This window comes from Pyxicephalus adspersus, chromosome 4, assembly GCF_032062135.1.
Source record: "Pyxicephalus adspersus chromosome 4, UCB_Pads_2.0, whole genome shotgun sequence".
Taxonomy (NCBI): Eukaryota; Metazoa; Chordata; class Amphibia; order Anura; family Pyxicephalidae; genus Pyxicephalus; species Pyxicephalus adspersus.
The window spans coordinates 28,921,539-28,941,356 of NC_092861.1; the positions used below are offsets into that span (position 1 = coordinate 28,921,539).

The 19,818-nt window shown below is 36.3% G+C and overlaps 1 protein-coding gene across 1 annotated transcript in view; it reads right to left on the reverse strand.

Annotated features, from left to right (window-relative positions):
* Positions 1-3,502: 3,502 nt before the first annotated feature.
* Positions 3,503-19,818, reverse strand: part of EPHB1 (EPH receptor B1) — a 202,800-nt gene continuing 186,484 nt past the window's right edge. The window contains exon 17 of the mRNA XM_072407625.1: positions 3,503-3,804. The gene's annotated coding sequence lies outside the window, so the exon portion shown is untranslated. The remainder of the gene's footprint in view (positions 3,805-19,818) is intronic.

Sequence of the window (19,818 nt, forward strand, 5' to 3'; positions counted from 1 at the left end):
ACATTTTGTGTGCCCAAAAATACATGTAAGCAACATTTTTGGAAATACCTAATATGTGTAAATATGTGTAGAGTCCTGTATTTGAGATTAGTATTTCCTAAAGCAAATCAACTCATAGCCTAAAATAGAGATAGAACATGACTAAAAGGCAATCTCTAATATTAAATTCACTTTCTTGTGTTAAAATAAGGTAAACATACATTTTCTTATATCTTTTTACCAGTCACTACTACGGGCTACATAGTGGGTGATGCCACTGGTGATGTCACTTGTGTCCCAACTTTATTGTGGACCTATATTAGGAGATGATGGAAGCTGCCATTGCTCAACTCAATGTAAGAATGCCAAATTCCTGAATGTAAAGCAATGATTCTAAGAAGGTATTAAAAGTAGAGTAGCAGAACACCTACCAGGCATGTATTGGATTTGTACTGGATTTTTCAGAACCATGTCATAATATCAGCTTACATCAACTTTTAGTATAGGTCCACTGTACTGTGTCAAATGAAATAAGCAATTTCAGTGCATTCTGTACATTCAGTACATAATGCCTGATTTAATAAAGCTCGCAAAGACTGAAGAAGATAGACTGTCTTGGAAGAACCAGGGTGATCCAGCAAACGTAGAATAGATTTTCTCCAGGACTAAAAATATTTGCAAGCTAAGAGCAAATTTTTAAGGTTTTCTTTAAGACATTGTGGAAGGAGTACTGGCCCATTTAGAGATGTTATTCCCTGAAGTTGAGTCTGTCCTGTTAAATATTGTTCAGTAAGCAATTGTAGGCAGCTACTGTGGAAGGATTCCCTACCTCAGAATGGTCCAAGATGTGATGCTTAAAGATCACTGCGACTGGAATCAGGGTCATTTGACTGCCTGGCTGCTATTATAAGGGGGTCATAGGGTGCTGAAAGAATAGGTTTCCTAATTTGATTTTAGGGCATCAAATGTTTCTCCAGCCCATGTGACCAGTTAGTGCTTTTTTTGGATAGCCTTCTCTCCCAATATCAACAATTTAAATAAAACCTCTAGGCCAACCATTTTCAGCCTGGGCTCCACCCTTGAACTGAGGCTGGCTAACCTACCATTTGATGATGCCTGCATAGTTCTGGTACCAACACCACATCTTGGATCCATATGTGGATAGTTGTGGTAGGGGTTCATCCAAACCTGAAAATTATTTTAAGGGTTCCTCAGGAGGAAAACGTTAGAAAAGGGCTTTTCTAGATGAACAGATAGGAGCTGATCCTGATTGATGTATTACTGTGCACAGTGTTAGCAAATTTCTGCAGCTCCTATAGAGATGACCTACTACAGACATGAATTTTAATGCAGAGTTACTGAATTAATTGGTATCTTTTCAACTTTAGATTTAATATTTGCAAGAAAAACAAAAGTCTTTAAAGTTTAAAGTAAAACTTGCCAGTTTTCAGGCTGTCATGCAAATCCAGTGGTTTGAATATATTCTAAATTGTGGTCAGCAAACTTTTTTGGCTACTAAGCCATTTGAGGAGGTCAAGAAGGCACACTAGGCTGGACTTCCTCTAGAGTCCTGTGCTGATGGCTCAGCCCCCCACCAGGAATGCATACGGGGGAGAGAGCCCCTGAATGCATACGGAGGAGAGGGAATGTCCCCCTACCCAGGAGGTGGAAGTGTTAAAGCCGGCCGCGGTAAATAGGGAAGGGAGGCATAACAAAGAGGCTCAAGAGCAGCATGCGGCTCCGGAGCTGCAGGTTGCTGACCCCTGCCCGCCGGGATTAGGTTGGATCGACCAGGGAGGCATTAGGCCCGAACATACTACTGGCTAGGCTGTATCTGGCCTAAAGGCCGGAGTTTTCCTACCTATGTTCTAATTGATGTGCTACACAAAGGTAGATTGAGAGTCCTGACTTCACTCAGGGTTCCTTTAACTGTTATTATTACAATAGTAGTGTTTTTCAGCTCTTATCCAGAGCTTACCTTTTCTCTAAACCAAAATCTTTAAAAGCGTATTAAAGATGATAATACTTAACATTTCTCTTTTCTGAGTTTTATGGAATAAAGAATGCTATAGTTACCACTGGTAAAGGTCAGACTATTGTCTGCTCATAATCACTTCGGCATTACATAAGCCTAGACCTGTTTTTCAAAACTATACAGCTCTTGTTATTAGTTACACTGGTACACAGCGTCTCGTTATAAGTCTGAACACTATATAACCTAATTTTTGTGTTTTTCAGCATGCATGTAATGGTCACAGCTTGCAAACAGCAGGTTTCAAGTCCCAGAAAACTTATAGTGTGTGAGCAAAATACATGTATTGTATATTATTGGTATTGCATGGCATCCCATTGCTAAGATATCTGCAATCCAATTGGTTGTATAGTTTGAGATTTTGTAGATGTTTTTGCTTTAACACTTTCATTCTTTACTATTAGATATAGCAACTGTTGTCTTCCAGGATCAGTATGTTCATGTTCAGTTAATCTTCCAGCAATCTCTAGTTTCTGCTGGTATGACAGCTAAAGCACAATCATATTGCCTCACTGTTGATCACTGATCACTGTTGAGCTTTTTAAAGCAAAAGTTCTCCTTTGATCTTTACCATCACTATCACACACAAACATTAGATTACTATGAGCTCTTCTTCGGGTTCTGGTACCAGAAGAATAGGAAGTTGGACCCTACCCAACAGGGTGCAGTAAAAGTAAAACCAACCCAATAAATACTCCTGTCCTGTTCACACCCAGAGCTGGGTGTAAGAGAGGTGTTTACCCGGGACATTTTAACAGGTGTCAGGCCTACAAAAGCAAGGACATTCAAACTGTATCCCTGAGTTAAAATTTTAGTTGGGGGGGAGGGCGCACTTTGGTTATCAAAGCTCCTTTTCCAAAAAGCTGGACTGTGTATTGCCACCTTATAGTTAAATGAGATGTTATATATTTCTTTCCTAAATGAAAATGACTTTAATAAAAATTAGTATTTCTCACTTTATGCTTGCATTTTTATTTCACTGCTTTTGTTTAGATTTTTTTCCTACAATTTATAAAGTTTGAAATGGAAACTCGCTAATGCAAACAGAAATGATGAACAATGTTGAATGAAATGAACAATAGAGATGTTATTATCTTGCTTTTCTCCAATTGAATCTGGATTGCATTATAAGAAAGAACAGTAAGAGATGCATAGAGAGAGCAAATATGCTCATCTGCAGTAAACTTCAGCTATCTGTAGTACAGCCTTGTTTTTATTCCCCTGCCTGAATTATTACATACACCTGCAAGCAGTGCTAATAAAATGAGCATGTTCAGTGATATCAAATAACCTGATTGTCCCTAGAAATCTATAAATAATGTGTATTTTTTTGTCCGTATAACCTCTTTAAAAAGAAGAAACATGCTTGCGTACACCCCTTGTTTGACTAACATAATGGCTTATCCTGTGGACAATAGCGCTATTCTGTTTAACCTATTTCTATGTAACTGGCAGGTGTCTTTCCCATCAGAAATGAAAACAAACAATAAGTATTTTGATCCATTTTTATTGAGTGCAATTTAGATTTTTCTTCTTTTTAATACAATGTTTTTCTTCTTTGAAATTACTGTTACAAACTCCAACATTTTGAACACAGGTGACAAATCAGAGAGGGGTAATTGTACAATGCAGGAACTTACAGAAATATACAGCTATGTGGTAGTCATGGAAGCAAAGGGGGGCTGGAGAGGAGAGAACAGGTGAAGATGACCCATCCACCTCATCTTCTCTGGGGGCAGATACATCCTTCTGCACAGTCACATGACATCTGCTGGCGTCAACTGGGCTGGACTCTGTAGGGAAAGAAAAATAAAAAATCAGATGGGGCACAAATGTAATAAAATCGGGGTTCTTCTACTAAATCTATAGGTTACATGTGATTCTTGATATTTTTTGTTTTTCTTTAAAGAAAGCCTGTGTTCCACCCATGCATAACAGTGTAATAGTTCTGCTTTAATCCCCCTCACTAGCAGCACCTACCCTCCAATACTTCCGTATATAGTACTAAAATAAAAAAATGTCCCAAATGAGATACATACTGCAGTGAGAGAGAATTTAGATGTTCTACAATAAAACTCCACCTTCCTGAGATAATGCTTCCTATTCTGGAAAAGATCCTGGGACTTTAATGACGCTCATCTGTAAAACAATGACAATGATCTATCACTTCTGAGGAACGTAAGTTGTGAAATTTTCCAGTGTCCTTTATACAGCAGAGATATTTGTTTTTGAAGCTGCCAGTTCCAGCTAATGATGGATTCTTGGCCAAGTGTCTCGCCTTCAGTGTCTTTTTTAGGACATTCCTTTTATGTACCTCTGTTTTCCAGTCTTAATGTAACTTTTCTTATTCCTTTTAGTATAACCATATGCACTGGGTAAAGGAAGGAGCAAAGCTGTATAAGAAGGATAACTAAATCTGACACTATTGGCCAGACTCTAAGAGAATATCCTGCCTAACATTTTCTGTAGAATGTTGTGAGAATATCAATTTGCCAAAAGTATAACAGATGTAATAAACTGAAACTGATGGATGAATAAGTTATCATATTACAGTATTGGATTTCCATCACCGGAATTAGTAAACACAACATCATCACCTTTAGGAGAACTAAGAACACTCTTTTTTATTTACTGGTATTCCATGTGGCTTAGAATTTTCTGAAAATGTATATACTTTTGTTTTACTGATCGATATGAAAAAATGTGATATAAATGATGATGACAATAGAAGAAAAATCTGTGTTATTGGCATTAGAGTTTAGACTTTTAGCCTAACAATGTGAATTATAAATCAGCAAGAGATAATACAACATATTCACATTTTTAAAAATACATTAAGTTCTTTGGCGCTTCTACAACACACATTCTTCATCTGTAAGATCTCCTGTATAAGCTTGTAGGGCCATTAAGGACCTATGGTGAAAAACTGTGTTCTTGTCGTCCTCTTTAATTCAAGTGAATGGGAGTGGCTGGGAACAATATTTTGCATGTGGTTGTGCCAAATCACGGCACAATACCAAAGAGTGACAAGTCGCTTTTGATTGCAAGGTTGCTTGTGGAAGAACCGTACTATGGTAGCAATGGCAGCCACAACTGGGTACAAATGTGTTATCAATGCAGTTTGCATCTTCTGGTCAGACAGCAGCTATTTGCTATGCACCTGGGAGTGGCAAACTGTGCAGATTTTACCATAGCTAGGAAAGAACCCTACAGTCTGAGAGGTGGTCCAAAATTTCACATTTTATTATTTTCATTCAGATTTTTTTTAATACCTATTTTTGCTAAAAATGTGTATAGCAGTTTAATATTTTTACCACTACTTACAAAGCATTACATTTTACTACGATGTTATGGATTAACTGGGCCCAGGTGTTTTCTGTGATTGACATCTTAAATCTTTGTGAAAAACGTTTGAGAATTGCTGCTCTAGGACTGTATAGGATTTCAACACACATACCTCCAAACTGTTTCCTATTAAAATGGAATGTCTTTTTGGGTAAGACATTTTTCCAAATTTTGCCTGCAAATTTTTCTCATAATTGGTGTGATGTATGGTTTACTAGAGCCTTAACCATTCCATACTCCTAATAATTTCATATAATATTATTTTTTTGAAAAGCTAACACAAAATAAAAGTAGTGGGGAAAATGCATTGTGGGTTTATCCAATAATTTTTGACATAAAAAACAGGACGCACATTTGCAACCGAAGAAGGCAACTTTTCAAAATACATTCCTGTAGGCATACAGGGAATTTTATTTGTGCAAAAGCCCTAAAGATATTTTAACTTTTGTTTTCCACAACTATACACAAGATTTGACAACAATAGGCAACAAACAAAAAAGTGCACCTATGGCTGTTTAGGAAAACCACTTAAATAAAGAGAATGAAAAGTATTTCTACAGTTCCTCTGCATGAAGTCACAATGAAATGTTTTATAGCCTTTCTTTTACCTATAAAGGAAACTTTCTCCCCATGACTCCCAGGTGTGTCTGGTTCTGAAGAGATATATCTAATACTGTGATAGACACAAAACTTGCAGCATATCCTGGCTGTTATTAAGTAAATTCCTGTTAATTGAGTTTATATTTATATATCCATGCAGAGGTATGCGTAAACTCAAGGAGTGAACAAAGAAGGTAGATGGGTAAAGACAATTCTCTCACATTTATAATGTGATAATTCTGAATATATTTCTTCAATATTGGGACAGTGGCAGACAAAAATTGTGTATGTTTTTTTGTGTAATTAGGTGATACTGTGCTCATTTTGACATAACAATCCACCGAATCAGAAACTAAAGCAGACTTTATTAACCCAAGAGGAACGGTTTAAATAATTTCCCTTACAGTGGTGCTACCCTTACAGACAACTGAAAGTATTACTGGTATCATGCAGGTGGCTCTGCAAAACTTGCCTTGGACCTTTGTCAGGTCAACCAGCCACAACTTGGGGAACCCCTAACAACATCTGGATGAACCATACTGTTCCACTAAACCCTGTTTTTTAATGGTTGATCTACATTATGTAAAAACAGTTAAGTGATACACCAAAAATATGGGGAATTAGAATAGCAATATATACAATAATAAGCAAGGAAAACAATTCTATCCCCAACACGACATCCAATGGTGTTGGAACCCAGCAGAAAACTGACCCTGCAAAATGTACAAAATTTCAACCTCAGTTTAGTTTAGCCTGTGTTGAGAGGCTTTTATAAGCTTCATTTGGGTTTGCTTACACAAATAAGTCTATGGGAATGCAAAACCTGGCTGACACAGGTCAGAAGGAGGTTAAATGAACTGTCAGTGAATTCTGAATGATCTCAAAAGTATATCTCAAAACTACAAATATTAAACTAATGCCATCATCAGAAGCTAAAAGATCTACAACTGTTTAAATAAAAGTGTAAAAGTGTATGGCTAAAATATGACATGGACACTAAAATATACCCGTTTGTCTGTAAAAAGAAAATAAATAAGCACATACCTAAAATCTTATTTGCATTTTACCATTTGATGTGAATTTTTTAACTGTAACAAGTAATGTATTACTAAATGATCCTGCCAAGGGCTTCATGTTATAGAGTAACCCTGCATACATAGTCATATGCACTTTGGCTATAGACTATAATCAGTTTACCAATGCTTATTGTGTAGGCATGGCCCATCATTGTTTACTATCGAGCATGCTATCTAATGCATATATTCAGAATGTGGCTATACAGAAGTGGAGGAGATTAACAGCACCGAGAAAAAAAAGAAGTGAAAATATTTTTTAAAATGATGGTGGCTTAGCAAATTAACTGCCAAGTTGCAGTTTACATCTTCTCCGTGCAGATAAAATGGTCTGTATAGGATCCACTGATAATGAAAAATGCATTTATGGTTTACATTAAGGGCTACATTTGAGGTATATCTACACATGTATACATTTGAGGTATATCTACACAATGATGTGATAACAAATCTGCTTTTAGTTATCTCACACATTTTTTACCTGTTTCTAAATAGTCATATCTTTTCCTTATACAGATTGGCTGATGTGCACCATACCAAGCCTGCAGATTTGTAATAATGGACCAGCAGACACATCCCCTTAATTATGGTATACCCAGCTGAGGAGGTTAACCTTCATTCATACAAAAGTCACACGGAACTCATGTTCAGTTCTCTTGACAACTGAACATTTATTTTTGCTACTTGACTCTCTTCCTGGGGAACTGTGATATTTTCCATTATTAAACTGTGATGAACAAGGCCGCTAATTGCCACAAGTAATGTGTAGGTAGCAGAGCTTATATGGAATGGTGCACTGCTCATCAGAGTACATACCTAAGAATCAGATGGAGGATGGAATCACTCCACTGAGCATGTACACAGAATAAGGACACAATACAGGGATAGGATATGCAGTAGACACCCAAAGACAAGTAGAGCCGATGAGAATGCAAAAACTAATTCTAAATACAAAGGTGCAAAAATGATTCCAAGTAGTGGAGCTCTCCGCCACCATCTCACAAGTAGGAAGACCTAGGGACACCTGATGATCCCCTATAGAAGCATTTCATTACAATTAGAGAATATATATTAAGAAAAATATAAATTTAAACATCATGTATTCCTTCTGAGAGGTCTACAACATCCAAACCATCATTCCAGCAAAAGAGTATGAGGTTGTTGATGATTTAATACATGTTCTTGAAGAAGCAGATTTTGTGAAACGTCAAATTTTATTTAAGATGTGAACCATACATGCACTGTGTATTTTTTTTTTTAATGTAATAAATTATGTTTTTATGATTCTTGAAAAGCAATGTGAGATGTGAATAAATAGGATGAGCCCACAATGTCCATCAAATGTTTTGGGGATGCTACAGGTATGTGCACATAGGCAAAGCACATAAAAACATATACCCCAGCACTGCAATTCAAAGAACTTATGCAATATAAGGGTTATGATGAGCATTTCAATCGGAAATTTTATTTTATTGTATCAGCTGTTGACAATAATAAAAAATACCTTTTTTTGGCATTTTAGCGTGGCAACACCTTGCCTCCTACAACCAGCCAGCAACGATTAAAAAAGACACACAGCTTGCAGCCAGCAATTATTAGGAAATAATGATTTTGGAAAAGACACATACAGCGTGAAGCCAGCCCCTTGACAATTGGGAAAAATCCCTTTAAAAAAAGGGATCTTGCAGCCAGGTATAAACAGAAACATAAATAAGCCTTGTGAAAAAAACACATTCAGCCAATGGCATTTATGAAAAATCTATTTACAAACAGCATGTTTTAGCCTGTTATCACAGTAGTGCATGTTAACGGGGACAGGATATAAAAGGTTGCAGGACATCAGCAGAATTATATTAAAAAAAATAAATAAAAAATAAACCTTCTTCCAGCATTTTGTCACCTACATGACATTCTGTAGGGATCTTTTACAGATCTGCCCTTCTCTAATCTCTTCCTATATCCTTCACCAGCTATTTTCTGTATGCTTTCTTTATCACACATGAAGCATATTGTCAATGGCTGCTGGGAACCCAGCTTTTTATATTTGGGAGGGAGCTTATCCAAAAGCCTCCATATTGGCTCTTCTTTGCCAGACCTCTGCACATCTAAGTTTAAAGACCAGGCAATGCATTATGTTTTTTCCCAATGGCAAAACCATGCATTCACAGTGAAACTTTATTTTGTGTAAAATTCAGGCTAAACCCATGCTGGTTCTGAACTCACTTTATCTTCTTAATCAGCACCAACGTAATTAAGGTAATAAAAAAAAACTATCTACATTTCTGGATCTAAAATTATGACAAAGCATGATATAGATAGTCAGAACGCAACCATTGGTATTTATATGTCATACTTCACATATATTTGTTTGCTTCCCAAGCTCCTCTTCACAGCTATAGACAATATCATCTCAGTTCAAAGAGGAGTTCCAGGGAAAAAGTAAAGCTAGTATGTAACTACTTTGAAATTGTTTTAAATTCACAGCAGCAGGAAAAAAAATTATTTACTCCAAATAAGTTTGAAAGCCCAAAGAAAGGACCCAACCATAAACACCATACATTGATTGTCAGGTTGGACTAATGTATGTACATAAACTGTAAAAGTGACCCTGTCATCTCTACAAAAGTAGCAATTCTGGTGAAGTGCAGGTAAAAGGTCTGCATGCCTTCTAATCAGTTCTTTAGTTACTGGAGAGGACACCCGACATAGGGTCAAGCTGTATACAGCGCCTGAAATCCATAAATATCATCAAGTATACTAAGGTTCATCTCACCCTTCAATTAAAGGCTTAATAAACACAGACATAAATGAATCCCAGTTTATTATTTGGCCACGTGAAGACTATTTTTAAATCTTAATGACCAAAAATAAAAATAAAAAATCATTGTGGAAAAAAATAACATGTTAATAAGTCTAAGCTTTATGAAATGAGCCTTTAGTATTATTCAGTTCTCTGACCCTCCAAGATGACTCATTCCACAAGGTACAAAAGCCTTTCCTTCTGAACTTCTCCCAATTAACTCTTGTAAAAATAGTATTTTGCTGTCAGGTGATTTAAGTCAGAAATAAAAATAGACTTATTCTGTAGTTTATAAGGTGGTCCATGGTGCAGGGCCTGCAGTAATTCTATTTTACAAAAAATCACTTAGAGAACACGATAGAGGTGAAAATTAAAAATGATGACAGTAATAAAAACATCACAATAAAGTGTAAGAAAACCCAAACAATGAATACACGTATTTGCTGCCTTTTCGTCAGTTAAATATACCGTCAAAGTGTTTAAAAAAAAAACAAAACATGTTGCACTTTGAAATTTAGAGTTGTCATGTGATTTTTTTGCTTGTGTTATTGGAAATAGACTATGTAGTCCTGTTTTTATATTGAACTATCAGTCCTTTGTTTCTATGCTGTTTATAATATTAGTGAAAGCGGTTAGGACAATAGGCAACGCTGACACCACTCAGTCCACAAATATGTTTTGTGTTGTCAATATACAATAGGGAATAGAGGTGTAGAGCACATTTTGCAAATCAACAGACTTCTTTTTGTACCTGCAGGATCTTTAAAGGAATAAAACATAGAGAAATATTCATGTTTTGCAGATATGTACAGTGTATTTTTTATTTTGTCCTGGCATCCACAATCAAACTTAAATATAATTACAAAAAAATGTAAGAACATCTGACAGCAGTCTTGGCAAACATACAGAGTAATGACACAGGAATAAATGCAAATCCCTTTGCAGAACTGAAAATTTAGTATGGACATTCTATTGGTCCATCTACTAATATTTGGTTTTACAATATTTTATTATATTATAATTTTTAGCTGTGCCACCATTTAAACAAATTGGCAGCAAAAAACAGACAAAGTGCAATATTACTTTTTCTTATAAGAAGGATAATATCTTGAATTGTATAACTTTGTTGTAACATTAATATAGCAAGTTAAAGTGTTTCCTAATTTGCTAGCACATTTAGAAGGCCACAGAGTGGGGCCAAGATGGAGCAGCAAAAGCTGTATTTCTAAAGCATGGAATATTATGTAACACAAATGGGGGGGGCTGAAGTAATACACTAAAAGGTACAGCGGGAAGACTGGGCGGGAAATTACATGAACTATTATTAGTAGGAATTATTTTTCCACTAGAAACACATTCATTGAATAGGAAATAAATGTTTGTGTAATTTAGTATACATTAACAGACAGGCTCATCATCTGGAGTAAAGTGCCTGGTGATTACTCCTTGTTAAACTCTCATCCCAAGTCTTTGTACTGTCAGTGAAAACCTTGTGATGAGTAGCGATAAAGCTGCTTACAAAGTCCTGCTTGGTATTAAAGCTAAAGTGTATTTTGCTAATATTTTGCCTCACTCGGTTCCTGCTTCCCCTTAACATGCTTCTGATATGTATATAAAAGTAAACATGTCCATTTTCATTATGCCTTTTTCCTAGATCCAGTGACATCATCACTTTCATGTGCTTCTCTGTGCACAGCAAACAGATCATGGATGGTGGAAGGGGCCAGCGGGATGTTGTTTATATTTTCCATGCAGACCATCCTAGGCAATGCCCGCATACCTAGCACTAATCTTCTGTTATACAAAGGACAGAAATCAAATGAGTATAAAGGCCAGGCCATGGCCAGTAAGGCCCCTTGTGAAACCTCCAAAATATTTTTTTGGTTTTAGGGAAACCCTGCTAAAACCAGTTAATGGGAGCCGGTGCCAAAAACACGCTTTACCTTGTGGCTGGTGGAAAGAATGCCCCTGAAAGGTGCAGAGAATACCACCTTTACAGACAACTAAACCATGATTGTAGTCATGCAGCTGGCTCTACCAGGTGGTGTTTGCCCCACAGCTATGCAGCCATCATCAAATTGGAGATCAATCAGCCATAGTTGGGGGAACCCCTAGGAAGAGCATCAGAATGGTATAGGCAGGAATGACTGGCTCAAAATAATTACTTCAGATTCATTTTGCTGAAGCTTCTCATGCACACTTTAAGAATCTGAATGTATGCAACAAATCAGTCAGCTCTTCTAGTACATGAGAGGAGCCATACTATTGTACAAAACTGACAGCAAGTCTGAAGTAAGAAAAAATTGAGAATATTGAAACTTAAAGTATAAGACTTTTTAATCTTTAAACTACAATAAAATTAAATTCCTTGTCTTTTTTTGGCTGCCTGAATTCTGATAAGAAAATTACCCTTCACTTTATATTGTACAGACACAAAAAGTGAGCACAGAAACTTAAAAGTTATGGATGTCCTACCACCATCTGTCCCACTGACAGTGGTCACCAGGACAAAGGGAGTGAGTGAATCTCTCAGAAAGAGGCACAGTCAGTATTAAAACCTTAGTTAGGTTTTAAAACTGACTTAGTTTTAACCATTAGTATTAACATGTCTGTAAAAAGGTTGCATTTATCATGGTAAAGCTATAGAAGAGGTTAGTCACATTCAGCTTGGCTTTTTTCTTTATTGTTGAAGATATTATGCAGCTTATACCAGTTGGTTCTTCAGTTCTAATGAGTGTCAGGAACATCAGCCGCTATTCTCTACTATCCATAACTATTGTTCACTATACCAAAAACTATGAGTCTTGGCTTCAGATACATTTTAAATTCCAGCGCTATTAGGTATGTAGTAGAAATTTCATATGACCATTTTATTGTGAAAAGGATGTTGAATTATCAATCATATTAGCTTGTATACTTCTACCCTGATACCTCATCATACCTACCTGCTCCTAATTTGATGGTAAAATGTGCCCTGAAAGTTTTGTGCATAAAAAAAAAAAAAAAATCAAGTTTTCAAATCTAAATATTTGGGCAAATCAACTGGGCCATAGATTCAGTTCTCTTCATCATGGCGTTGTTAAAAGCCAGCCTTCCACCCTTCCATTATAAGGATGTGCCAAATGGAAAGTGAAGGGGTGGGCAGAATATAAGCATTATCAAGACGTGTTTTTGTTGCAGATTAGGACACTATGGGTTTCAGGGGTATCTAGACATATTTCAAGAATGTTAAAGGAATGTGGTTCTCGTATTCTTAGTATATTTCCCCCGAAGGTATATGCTTTAATATATATGGAATACAAATACCTTCTAGCATGCCAATGGCTAAGGATTTAACATTAAAGTGACCTTGAAAATTGTTTTAAAATGCTAGCAAAATAAGTTCTCTCTCAGCAAAAAAGCCATAAATTAGTAAGAGAAAGGAGCAGCGGTTCCTTGCAGGGTACAATGAATATTATAAGGGTTACCAATGAGTAAAGTGTTATAATCCATCATTTTAAATAACTTCAAAAGACGCTCAATTTTTCAACTTTGAAATAGTTGCGCCCTGAATATCATGTCCCAATAGAGGTTCCTGTATTTTATTTTTATTGTAAATAATATTTTGCATTATGCCTAGTTGATATCATTAATAATGTAATCTAAGAATTTAATGCTTGTAGTTAATGACAGTAACTATTTAAAATGTGTTGACTTATTATCATCTACATTTTCGAATATTTATTGCACCCTGGTCCCTAGATCATTTTGAGCAATTATTTCTAAAATATCTTTCAACTGAACACGAATTTTGGGGTTTTGGGTTGATGCCAGATGGTTCAACCAGCGGTGCCATAGATCTGTAGGAGATTCTGAATGCCCAGTGCAGGCAGGTTAATAAGACTAATGAGTTAGAGTAAATTTTTTCTCTTAGCATAATATATGATGGTTGTAAATGCTTTGGTATTGAGACTTTTTGACATAAAAACTAAAAATGGCACAAGGATTATTCTATTTCACAAGAAGGAATAGGTGTGTATGTTCATAAGAGATATAATGGGAAATATTGCAGTCATTCTTGCCACCAGCTATTCAACAGAATTATTATTTTGTGAATCTTGGACCTAACAGGAATCCAGGTATGCTTATTATAGACCATCAAGGTCCTATGTAGCACAAACACCCAGACAGTTTTAAAGTGTACCTAAACTGAATTGTTACTTTACATAGAAGGGTAGTATCCCTGGAGGCTTTGTGCTCCCATTCTTTCTCTTGGCTGCTCCTTCCATCACTAGGAAAAAATTGCATCACTAGGAAATCTCATGCATGCGCAGTGGGACTGGCAAAATTTTTACCAAACTACGTCACCCGACCTTTCGCCTGCACAGTGTGAGATTGTGTGACATAGGAAGAAGAAGAACATGGAAGAAGAGAGGGGAAGATGTTGGCGCCTGGCTCCCCTGCTGTGCTGGCCCAAAGACGGATACCGGGACGACGCAGGACCCGATGGAAGAAACCTCCCGAAAGCCTGATTGACTGCGGGATTGAAGAAAACTGTGATTTTTTTTGTTTTGGGATAGTTTTGCATTTACTTCGGCTTTAAGCAGGAAACATGCACAAGCAAACTGGCATCTGTGCCACCCTGGACACTTTCTCAAGGAAACCTTGAGCTAGCTTCAAGTCTTTGTTGTAGCAAGCTAATTATTCACAATTACCTAAAAGATGGATCATAGCTATGGTTAACTAAGCAGCACAAACATTACATACCATTCAAAATAAGGTAACTTCAGTGGATTTTTTTTATTTTAGCTAAGTAACACTGTTTCCAAAGTAGCCTTAGCAGCAGCTTGAAGATGTGCCTTCATTTTTTCCTCAACAAAAGTTGTACCATTTGCTTTGACCAATATACCCCACCGAGATATCTACATATATAAATACAGAACTATAAGCATCACAGACAAAATCCTCAATGAACCTGTTACAAAGAATCAGGATGCTCAGTTAAAAGGTATCCTGACCTTCAACACCGCAAAGCCTTTAACACAACATCTCAATCCCCAGAGATATTTTTAGCAACTTTTAATAACTATTCACCTTAAAAAAAGACATGCAAAGTCCTTATATATCTAATTTGCCAAGCAATAAAAGATTAATCTCCTCCTAAATTAGTTTCCCTTTTATTATGAATTAAGTGCAGCGCTCTTCAAAAGCTCATCATTTCTCGAGCTAAGGATTTATCTCCACAAGATTATCTTTCCAGGAGTGAGAGGAAGATTTACACCTCGTTCCATATTTCCAAGGCAATTACTTTTGAAAAACACTTCCACACAGATAATAATATGTATACATGGCTTTTGGAATTTAATCAGTTTACTGGTTACTGTCTGCAAGACGGGAGATCGGTATCTTCCACTAAAGGTAATCTATGCATCAAGTTGCGGAAGGAAAAAATACATTCAATTTTTGATTTTCAGAGCCGCCAGTATGGGGAATTCAATGTTTGGGCACTGCATATAAAAGCCACATTCACCGGGCCTCGATGTATTGACGGCTAGAGACGCCAAGTGAAAATAATGTATCCTATCAAAAGATTTCATTGTAAAAAATGGAAATAATGTTTTATTTGCTGGCAATAGCGTTTAAATAAATGTGATTAACACAGAAGGAGGAGATAAAACTTCGGCTTCTTTCCACATTCATGTCATTTTCCCAAGTTAAATCCGCAAGCCAGTAGCCTCTAGGCAGTAGTGGGCAACAGTAATTCAGTTAAAGCTGCAAAAAATTTTCTGCTGGGGATTAACCAACACCATTTAACTACTCTCTTGCCAGGGGAAAGGATTAGGCAAGAAAAAAGTTGAAGCAAACAGGACAAGGAAAAGCAGAAAACTAACAAGAAGGCTTAATTGGAGCATGCTTTAAAAATGACTTGCAAAATATTCTAAAACCAGTAATCAAACCCACTACATTTTCTTCTCCAACAGCATTATATTTACATTTATTGAAATGATATTATACAGTACTGTAGTACTAGATGCTGGAGGTTTTGGTTAGATCAATATTTATATAAAAGTAGTAGTAGGAATATGAATTGGCACAGTTGATTGCAGTCCCAACTGGAAGATCATGTCAATGGGTAACAATGGGTAGTAACTGAGAGACAAGACTTGTCAAGGACTTTCATCGCATGTTTTATTTTAGTAAAAGCTGCTAGTTAAAAATGATTTTGATGTTGCTTTAACACGTTAAATCTTCTATGAGATGTTTGTAATTGGGTTTACATTTACTTAAAGTGCACAAGGCTGTGCCACATCATTATGTCTTTTTCTGCCCCCTGCAACTGAAGGGAACAAAGTAAATATCTAGCCTACCATATGCAATGGTTTGGTAAGCGTCAGATGCATGCTGGTTTCAGGGCTTGAGACAAATCCATTCAGATTTACTAATAGTTTAGTACTGACAGGTTCACTTCATCTTATTCTCCAATATAGAATAGTCTTCAAATGGGTATGATCCTGGACTGTTCCTTGATGTATAAGGCAAAAACCTGGAGGAATAGTAAATTAATGAAAGAAAAAGTAGTCTATTGAATCTGTCCCTGTTTTTCTTGGTTGATGGGGGGTTTGTAGCATCTCCAATGGGAACTATTAGGCTGTTTAAAGTGGCTATGCGGAGACAAGAAGCCATACTCAACACACTCTGCAAGTTATACCCCTGTGAGGGTAATATATTCACAAAAGGTCGACAATTAAAGTAAAATAATAATATAGGCCATTTTATGACTTAAAGTTACAAAACATCACTTTCCATTTTATCCTGCAATTGATATTTTGTTATAAATTTGTCAAATGTGTCTTTTTACCAACATGACAACCCAGGGGAATTTTGTACACCTTTCTACCAGAGTCTGCTACAAATTCTTGCAATGTAGATCACGTAGAGAGGATTGTGTTTTTCTCAATAAAACTAAAGTGGCACTTTAAACTTACCAATATGGCAGATATGTATCACCATTGAATAGCCTCTGTAACAGATGGTCAGGTATTGGGCCATACCATAAATAAATAAAACCATCAAATACAGACAGCTGTGGATTCATCCTAACTAGATGTTAAAATCTAGATAATTTATTGTTAAGAGGATGGATACTGGAAAATGTGTGCATAAAGAGTAGAACAAAAGATTATTCTGAACATCGAAACACACATTAAAAAATGATTATTAATGGCCTTAAATGTGAGTATTAAAGTTTCCAACATTTTTTAAATGAATATATGAGAAGACATAAATTCACATCAGAACCTAAGCAATATATGTGTAATAAGGATAAAAAAAACATTAGCAGCTTCATTCATTAAAAAAAGCAGGTGGTCATAATAGACCTAGCAAATACCATAACTGTCCATAGTTACCTTTTAAAAAATGTCAGCAGTAACTAAAGGCTCTCCACAATATCAATCCCGCAAAAAGCTATGATTCATCAACTTAATTATCAAATGGAAGCACTGGGTTCTCAACTACCTTTCATACTCAGACCCCGAGCAAGCTTTAATGACACCTCTGCCACACAGAGTACAAATAAATGATTGTCCTTACAGTCACCTAAAGAGAAAGGTATGATGGTAACTCAGGCTCAATCTGTCACTAACAACAATCCGCTTTAAATGGGTTCCAAACTGGGCCCTGTAATGTCTTACCGCTACTTCCCACAAGTAATGAGCCGGGCTGCCAGTTATTTAAAAGCTGGGCTCCAACTGAGTTCACTGCCATATTACAGACTTTCCATCGGCAGTGTTAAAAATTAAAATCTCTTTCGCTCCTGCTCAAGATTAGTTCCATAAACCATCCAGTCTTTAGGTAAGAAATAGACGTATATCAGTGGTAGGACCATTTATTTTAGCTCCAAAGGAAATTATAGCATGTTGTAAGGGTAAGATTAAAGGTCCACATTTATGACTGCTTCAAATATATATTGCAACAAAAGCAACCATGTAGAGATGTCATACAAACTTTTTTTTTTTACAAAAATGTAACTCCAGTTAATGTTCTACTTACCCCATCTCTGTATGAAAATAAAAACTTTGTTCTCCTTACCCCTTACCACATTCCAGCACTATCCTTGGCTTATGTCAAGGTCCAGTGATGGAAGTCCTTTTGCTGTCATTTTGCCCATTTCCTGTGTGCCCATGTTTCTGTTTACATACACCCTTAGGATCATGCCATAATGTAGGCTGGGCTTACAGTTCTTTAGGAGTTTTGGTGGAACCTATACCTCCATCTTTCTAAATAGGTATGCCAGCAATCAGGTGTGTGTAAGTTTCAAAAAAGGGGAAAGACTCATACAAATTGAGTACAAAAAAAGTAGGGATTTGTGGCAGGTACTAGATACACACAAGTGATTTATTACACTTAACTGCATATAAATTACACTAACACTGTTTCAAGATTGTTATTACAATAATTAAAAGGGTTCCCATAAAGAGGAATGGAAGAAATGTTCCATTGTTCTTTATGAGAACCCTTTGCTTTTAAACATGACGCGTTTCGCCAAAGGGCACAGTAGCTGATTGGAGTGATGATTTTTCTATTTGTGATGAAGTACACTTTACCTAATGCAGGCAATTACTCCATATATATGTTTATATACACATATTTTCATAAAATAATTTCTTATAACAATAGAACACACCTATCTGGCTTAAGCATTCCAACAACCCTGATTGATGTTTCTGCATGGACCTTTTCTCCCATCCCCTTTTAAAAGAACCTTTTACTAACCTATTGTAATAACAATCTTTAGATAGTGGATCTCTGTTAGCATAAGTTACATGAAATAAATCACTTCTGTGCATTATATTCCTGCTACAAAGCCCTACTCTTTTTGTACTCAATTTGTATCCTTGTATGAGCCCATTTTGTATTTGTATGAGTCCTTCTTCTTTTTTGAAACATCATTACAGGTATGCTGCCTAGTCGTGGAAGATTATTTGCCCAATGCCAACACCAAAGGAAGAAACACCTGCTGTGATATCACTGGACAAAATAAAATGCTGCGGGGAAAAATGCTGTCTGATTTTAAAAAAGACTGAGAGGCTTTAGGGATAGAGGGTTAGAAAAGACAGATAGAATGGATAAATGGATAAACTTCCACTTTAAAGTGCATCTAAAGCCAAACTGTATTTTTCTTTAGTTTTTGATACAGTGGAGAAGATTTAGTTTTTCGAACAGGTTTATTGTTGCCTATATCCCTGCTGGGGTGAATTATTTTTTCATTTTTCCTGCTCATTGGCAACAGGACTGAAAGAAAATGGAAATCCAAATTCTGAGATGTCATCAAAACAGGAATAGAGGAGAAATCTTCCTTTGTTACAGTGACAATGGTCTAAAAATGAATTTCACCCACATTGGAAAGATAACTTTAACTTGTTATGTCTACAGGACAGAGTAAAAAAAAATATGTACAATGGAACATGTGGAAAAAGTATTTGGGGTTTAACCGTTCCCTATTTTATTAAAAAAAAATGTCTTCAGATATACTTTAATATTCAAATTGATGCTTATTTACTTTACATAATAAAGAATATATAGCTGGGAACATCCTATGCACAGGGTTGGGTGCTAGGCGGTGAATTTAAGGACTTCTCTTTATTGTTCACCAAAGTCTTCTTCCAACTTGAAGTGTAGGAATCAACAAGTCTGTGTGTCCCTCCTTTTTTGGCCAATTAAATGATACCCTTCAGGTTTGATCCTGCCCTAGCAGCAAGTGAGCAGATACTGACTGGTCAACTTTTGTTTTTCTTTTAGTGTTACAAACCCAGTGCTGCTTATCTTTGGCTCAGAGACTGGGTGGAAGACAAAAAGCAAAAATGTTGACCAGTTTTTTGCCCTCTGCTTGCAGTTTTTGTACACAGCTTCCACAATTCTAATTGTCTATTAAGTGCCTAAAACTCAAAGGGAAACCGGTATACTATTACTCAATTAAAGGTTAAAAAACTTCAAAGTGTCTTCTATAC